Here is a 7,732-nt window from a genome sequence, read left to right as displayed (position 1 = left end):
ATGCAGAACACCACCTAGGAATTCTTGGATACAGCTGTTGGAAAACTCTGTGTACACAACGCAGGACATGACTACACCTAGTGTACCGTTCTTCTGATATCCACATGCCAAGGCCCTTTTGCCTCATCTCCAGTTTTGTAAATAACTGCTTCGTAAAATGACCGGCACACTTTAGCGGGGACTTCAAATAGAAATACATGCATTGTTCCTCTAGAAGAAACAATACACTTTTTCCTCAGTAGGACAGATCAAGAATGCTCGAGGAACAGAAGGATACCTCCTTACTCCGAAGGTGGCCGCACTTCTTCTTTGCTAAAGCGACACTGGAAAGTAGCTCTGGATTAAATTCTTCACTGTGGCAAGCTTACACTTGAAATAGAAATTCATAACTCTGTGCTAGAAATCCTAAATAGAAATGAGTGAGGCGGTCAAGGTTGCCACACCAGAGGATTCTGTGTCAGATACTGTGAAATGTAAGAGAGAGAATATTTGAAATCCAGAAAATTTTTCCTGAGTTTTGGAATGTAATCTGAAAGGGTAATGATGAAAATCAGTCATCTCGAATGATAGCCCGCTTCATCACTTTTTATGCAATGCTTTAGTATCATGTTCAAATTAACACAAGAAAATTCTACGAGGGTGGACCAGGTTGGAGTAGGCTTTGAGCAACCTGATCTAGGGGAAGGTGTCCCTGCCCTTGGCAGGAGTGTTGGAAATGGATGATGTTCCCACCAAAAACATTTTATGAGTCTATGGTTCTTCAAACTTGTGATCCTCTGACTTCCACAGCCTCCATCACCCTGACCCTCCCCCTGCTGCCCCCCCACCCCCAGCCCTGACATGACACGCCCCAACAAACCCCACCCCCAGCCCTACCCCTCTTTGTGACACCACAGTAAACTCCCCACCCCTGTCCAGACACCCTGCAGGCAGCAGCCCTCAGTGCTGTCGGGGCTGTGCCTAGACTGGCAGCACTTCTCTGCCTGGCAGTGACGAGAATCAGTTCTTGGTTCTTCTCACCCTCCCCTCACAACCTCCCCACCCCTACGCTCTCTCCACCCCCATCCCCATTGTACCATGCAGCGCCTCACCAAGCACCTGAGGCGGGCATGGGAGCGACTGTCATGCCGCAGCGCTTCTGCGGCTGTTGATGTGGCTGATGAGCCCGATGAGCCCAATGAGCCCAACGAGCGCAACGAGCCCCAGGAGAAGAGCCAGGACGGACTGCACAGCGTAGCCATCAGTGGTCACCTGGCCAAGGCGCATAAGCACCAGTGGTGGAAGAGGCTTCGCATCAAGAGACAGTCTGCAAAGAAATCGTAAGGCTCAGGCAATGCCTGTTGCTAAGTCTCCAGCCCCTTGGCTGGAAGAGGGAGGAGGACTGCCCAAGCTGGGACAGGAGCCGGTGGATGCTCCACTCTGCCCTACACTGCCGTGCCCTTCCCTGCTCTGCTCTGCTAGACTGGTGCCTGTGAGAAACCTTGTGTGGAGCTCAGCAGGCCTTCGTCCAAGCAGAGATGGCTCCTTTCCTCTTGTCTGACTGAACACCTGGCTTGAGCAGGGCATGTGCTTCCAGGAAGACACCACACAGCCGTGCCGTTGCTGTTTAGAAATCCCTAATCCCCTCTGTCTCTGGGACATGTCTGATGTGGGACTGATCAGGGTTAAAACCAGAGTTCTATACAGGCTTTCCAGTCTCCATAGATGTAGGTAGCCTCCAGAGACTCCTGCCTTCCAAGACACAGTCTCTTTTGCTGTGCTTGATGGCTGGGCAGCCCTGCTGGAGGCAGAGACCAGTGCCTGGGCACAGGAGTCTCTTTGGGCAGGGAGCCCAGCGGTGGGTGAATGAACTGCATTATGCCTAGGAGCTGAGCATGCCTTGTCCTGCTACAAACCACTGCCTGACACTTCATGGCACTAGATCTCAACTTCAGTCCTTCTTCCCCTGCCCCTCTCTCAGCCTGGATTGATGGGAAGCAGGAGGGAAAGGTGCCTGTAGTAAAAGTCCCTTTAGGAAGACAGCAAGCTTAAGGATTTGCTCTATCAAAACAAGATGTTCATTCCCTTGCCTCCAGGCTTCTGGCAAAGTATCAGTATGGCGTTAACACACCATTTAGCGGAGCAGACTTGACCTGGAGCACGTTGTTAATGTTTTCTTTCCTTGTTTGTTTGAGGGTTTTGTTTTGGTTTTAGTTCTGCTTATGAAGCAAACCTGAAAGCAGTCTCTCTCTGGAGCACCAAGAGCCCCTCTGCCACGGGTGTTAGAAGAGAATGCCTATGCAAAGTAGTTAAGCAGTGCAGTGCTTGGAATGCAACCCCCATCTTTCTTGGTCCCTTGCTACTCCACTTAGGAGCTCTTTAAAAAAACGGCTCCTGAGACTATCCGTGGGAATACCTGAATCCCTTCAAAATGAGGACTGGGTTTGAGGAGATGTTAGCCGAGCATGATGTGAAGAGTTGTTGTAGCATTACTGCAGCATCCTGATGAGGTACAAGCCTTGTAGCTAGATGTCGGTATTCCAGTGGGCTTATTATCCTCCCCGACCCTCGAAGCAAAGAGGGGATTTATCAGATGCGACTGTAGCCAGCAGGGATGAGTTACTCCAGGGACAAGAATAGGTGGCAGTAGCATGAACGTGCCTGTAGTCAGTGTTTCAGTCTCCACTACTACAGTCGTGCAGTAAGTTGTGTGTGAGTTACCCTTTCTCAGAGGTCTATGAATATAGGTAGAATGGCAAAGAAATGGCCGTTAAATTCCAGCAGAAAGTGTATGCAAGTGTGTGTGTATTTTTGCGGAATGCATTCCCTTCCTTTCTGTGTGTAGTGTTACTGACCATCAGAAGGATGATGCAGAAGATGACAAGACAGAAGGATGTTCTGCGTGGGGCACAAAAGGCCAGGAAAAAATGGAGGCGTCTGCAGCCTTTCCCAAGGATGAACCTATATCGATGAAAGAAGGTAGGACACTTGACCATGGAGGAGGCTATGGGGACAGATAGGAGTGGCCTGTATTCTGTGCCTTCCGACAATGGGCTGGACAATGACATTATCCACGAGCAGAGAGAGACGGAGCATGCTCATGTTCCATTTTGGGGAAGGATGGCAATGGTAATTTCGTAATGAATTAGAAGGGCCACGTCTTCCAGATTCTCTGATGGGGAAAAGCAGATGGGGAAAAGCAGTGTGAAAAAGCTTCCACAGCTCCTTTGTGCTTTTTGCCTCCTTTGCAGATGATTTTCCCATATTAGACATTGAAAATGAAGAAAATGATGAGGACGTCTTGAAGGACTCTGAGGTAGAATGATAAAATCTGTAGTTATGGCACAAAATTGCACACGGTATTGGAGGAATGGTCTCAGCAGTGCCAAGTCAAAAGGGGCAATCACTTTCCTAGTCCTGCCGGCCAAACTGCTCTTGCTGGAAGCCACGATGCAATTCGCCTTCTTGGCTGCCTGGCAATCCTTCCTACTCATATTCAGCACCTATTGAGCAACACCCCCCAGCCCCTTCTCCACCAGCCAGCTTTCCAGTCACTCTTGCCCTTCTCTGAAGGAGGCAGTGGAGCCCCACTGGGCTGACCTGCTTCTGGACTCCTTTTCCTCTGCTGCTTCTGCCACACCTTCTCACGGGGACCTTGACGCACCAGTGCTGTAGACAAGCTGTTCAATTAGGACTGAGACAATGTTAGGGCAATCTAATGACTTGGCTCTCCTAGTAGCTGCCCTTTGAGCTTGATTTCTAGTAGAGGACTGATGCAGTTAAGCCTCCTGCCACTTAGAGTCCTCCGAAAACCTAGGTGGCTTCTGCTGCGAGAAGAAATGCCTTTCCACCACTCAGCTCTCTTGCAGATCCCATCCGTGTCAAAGGATTGCCCATAGGACCCACAATCTAGACAAACAGGTGCTTCTGCCTCGCCCCTGTGCATCTTGGGCTGGTGTACTTAAGCCCCTTTCAAAAGCCCTACTCAACAGAAATGCCAAAGATGTTCTCGGTGTTTCTCCCTTCTCTTCCATCCCTCACCTCTAACATTTTATGCATGTTTTCAAAGAGGGAGCTTTGTGCGTGGCAATGGGTTGAGAAGGAGCCAGTGCCAGTGCTCACGTATCTCTTTTAAATTACACAGAAGGAATCTGTGCCTTCCGACGATGAGCTGGACAATGGCATTGTTCCAGAAGATGGCAGAGACGGAGCATGTTCGCGATCTATTTTGGAGCGGCATGGTAATGGTGAAGAAGATAGCAAACCTATGTCAGCCATCTGTGAAGCATTTGGACAGACATATGCAACTCTGGGACAGTTTGCAGCAGCTGAAAAGTAGGAATTACAACTCAATGAACTTATAAAACTGATTTCAAACAAATCTAGTGAAGAGAAAAAGAAGATGGAGGAGAAACTTAAAAGTAGAGACCAATATATTAATAGCCTGAAAAAGCAATGCCTGAAGATGTCTGAGCAAAGCAAAGAAAAACAAAGACAAATTGAAACCTTAATGAAATATCTGACTGATCTACGAACGCTGTATGATATACAAGGGCAGACTAAACAGCTACAAATTTTAGAAGAGAAGAACAAGCAGCTTTAAGAAACTACGACTGAGTTAGAAACGAAGCTCCTAGAGGTCCGGTCACAGTGCAGAGAGAGAGAATTGCAACTCGTGTGTCAGAAGGAAAAAGAAAAAGAGCTGGTCACAGTGGTACGGGGTTTACAACAGAGAGTGGAAAAATGCCTGGAAGATGGTGCTCGCCTTCCCCTGTTGGACAAAAACCAGCTTCTGAGTGAGAATGAATGTCTCAAAGAGAAGAATGAGAAAGCCAGTAAGGTCATAGAGAATCAGCAAAACCACATAGCTGCACTGATTTTAGACATGCAGTCTATGCAAGAGAACCTTTTGCAAGAAAATCAGGTAGTGGAGCAGATGATAAAAGGACTGGAAGAAAAAGACAGGAAAATAGAGCAGTTAAAAAACATTTTCTCGGAAAATCGAAGACTGATGGAAGAGAATGCCACTCTGAAAGAGCAGATGCGGCAGGTGGAAGATTCCAGGCAGCCAGTATCGGAGAAGATGCATATAGCAGACCAGTTGTTCAAGGAAATGTCCCATTGCATATTTGAGTTGAAAGCACTGTGCAGTATTCTGACTCAGAAAGCCCAGGGTGAGGAGCCAAATCTTTCCTTACCGCCGGAAATACAATCACTGAGCTGTTCAGCTGATGAGAATGAAAATTACTGCAGCGCAGAAAGCCTTCCAAAGAAGCTCTTGGACGTTTCTCAGTTACGAAAGGACATTGATGAATTAAGGACTATGATGTCAGACCGTTGTGCTCAGGACATCGCGGACAATTGTACCACTCAATAACAACATTTATTAAATGCTGCTGTGTCACAAGTCTTTGCATTTTTATTTGCATCATTGAATGGAGTGGTACAAACTACAAGAAATCTTTTCTCCAAACTCCTGAATGTAGGAACAAGCTGTGAAGAATGATTATTTGGATGCTCCGTTTCCTTCATTAGGGCTCATTTTATTATTTTACCTAGTTTCTGGAATCAAAGCATCAAAACAGCCATGCTGCTACTACTCTCAGTCTTCTAAGTTAGAATCATAGAATAATTTTTTCAGGAAAGAGCCTGAAGATCCTTGATTCCAACAGGAATCTTAACACTTCCAAGTTCACCTCATAAACCACGTCCATAAGTGCCACATCAACACTTTTTCTGAATACTTCCAATGAAAGCTAGGCAAGCACTTCCTCGGGAAGCCTGTGCCAGTGCTTGGTTGCCCGTTGAGTGAAGAGCCTTTCTGAATCTCCCATCCAGTCCTCCCCAGGAACCACTTACGGCCGTTCTATACTCTCCTATGACTTTCCGCTTGGAAAAGGACAGCCACATTCACCTCGACCCAATCTACTTTCAGGTAGCTCTAGACAGCAGTAAGGTTTCCCCTCAGCTTCCTGTTTTCTACTTCAAACAAGCCCAGTTCCTACGCGCCTCCTCCGAGCAGTTGTTCTCTAGACCATGCACCATGTCTTTTGCTGGAGGTGTTTACCCTTTTTTTTGCTTTGTCTCAACCTATATAGTTTTTAGCATGGCAGGAAAAAACAGTGGGTTTTTTGCATGGCAACAGGTAAAGAAGGAGTCGGTGTCACTTCTCAAGTACCTCTCTTATATTACACAGACTAATTCTGTGGCTTCTGAGGACAGGCTGGCCAATGATCTGATCCCACCTCCCTCCTCTGGGAAGGCTTGAGATGGGATTGTGCTCCAGGTCAAGGACTAGCACAGACCTACTGCTAACAATCAGTTACCAGGAGTTTTTTTGCCTTAAAATTCAGAAAAAAGAGCTCTAAAGAGCAATCCTCAGTCCTCCTGGGAGTCTAGGCAAAAGATGGTGGCTGGGCTTCTGGTAGCCATGGAAGCTTTGCAGATCTCACGGGGATCTGATGGATTTGTAGCCTGCTGAGGGGTAAGATGTGAAGAAGCGGCACAAGCTGGAAGAGGGGGAATCCCACCTCCACCTAAGAAGAACTTTTTCTCTTCTGAGGGTGGTGAGAGAGCGATGTCAGGGAGCAGCACGGGCACTCTCCCTCGCGGACTGGGAGCCAACGAGATCCCCACGGCCGGCGGGGCAGGGCCCAGCCTCGCCCGATGTGAGCAAGAGAAGCAGGCGGTGCCAGGGCAGGCAGCTGGGGCAGCCGAGAGCCCAGAGGGTTGAAGAAGTGCCTGGTGAGGCCGCAGCTATGAGGGCGCGCCAGGACCAGGCCAGGCCGGGCTGGGGTTCAGGCCCGGTGGTGGCAGCAGGGTCAGACACAGCCCAGCCATGGCCAGGCAGGGCCACGGGGAGGCCAAGGGCAGGCTGGAAAGGCAGCCGGGGGCTGGAGCAGCGAGGTCTGTGGCCAGGCAGAGGCTCAGCTGAGACACAGCTGGAGACAGGGACACCGTGACAGAGCTCAGGCAGGGTCTGGATGCCTGCGCCTGATGTAATGGGGTATTTCAAAAGAATTTCTGATTTAAACTCAGTAAGATAGACAGGATTCATTGTCTTTGTGATTTGGCTGATAAGAGCCCAGGAAAGCAGTGTAAAGCAAGCTGGACAAGACTAATTGTCCTCGTGTAGTTACCCAGCGTTTGGCGTAGTCTGCCAAGCTGAGCAGTTCTAAGCCATAGTCAGATTCCCTTGAGGTATGCATTGGACTTGACCATCCTTCATTATTACCACCAAGTATGCCCAGGCCCTTGAGCAAAAGCAACCTCACAAATGGGTTTGCCTTTGCCCGAAGCAGGAGAAAGCCAACCACTTCTTCTGCTTTATGCTGAAAGTCAAACTGAGAGGGACCGTCTTCACTGGTAGATCCCCTGAGTGTTTACTGTCTATCTTGGGCTGGTATACTAGAGGCTGGTATCCTATTGGCGAGCTCAAGAAACTACCTTTCTGTCAGAGAAACCTTGGATGCCCTGGGGGTTGCCACACAGCTGGAAGAGCAAGCCAGCAAGCAGAGAAGCCAGCAGAGGCCTTAGTAAATACAGCAAAACCTGGTCCATTGGGAGCGCAGCGATGAGGAGTGGGGCAAAGAGGTGTGGGGCAGTTTGAGCAGGCAGAGTGCAGAGAGGGGCTAGAGACCAGCCAAAAGACACTGAAGACCACGGTGGCCACCCGGCAGAAGATTAAAGCTGCTCCGTGTGCTGCAGCAAGCAGGAGGGATGCTGCCACCCAGCCAAAGCTGCAGTGGGTGCA

The 7,732-nt window shown here is 48.9% G+C and overlaps 1 pseudogene; it reads left to right on the top strand.

Annotated features, from left to right (window-relative positions):
• Positions 1 to 1,077: 1,077 nt before the first annotated feature.
• Positions 1,078 to 5,356, top strand: LOC138728526 (centrosomal protein of 85 kDa-like; annotated as a pseudogene).
• Positions 5,357 to 7,732: the final 2,376 nt, after the last annotated feature.

Source organism: Phaenicophaeus curvirostris, chromosome 1, assembly GCF_032191515.1.
Source record: "Phaenicophaeus curvirostris isolate KB17595 chromosome 1, BPBGC_Pcur_1.0, whole genome shotgun sequence".
NCBI classification, from domain to species: Eukaryota; Metazoa; Chordata; class Aves; order Cuculiformes; family Cuculidae; genus Phaenicophaeus; species Phaenicophaeus curvirostris.
Note: the sequence above shows the minus strand (reverse complement) of the source record. Positions and strands in the feature narration are given on the sequence as shown.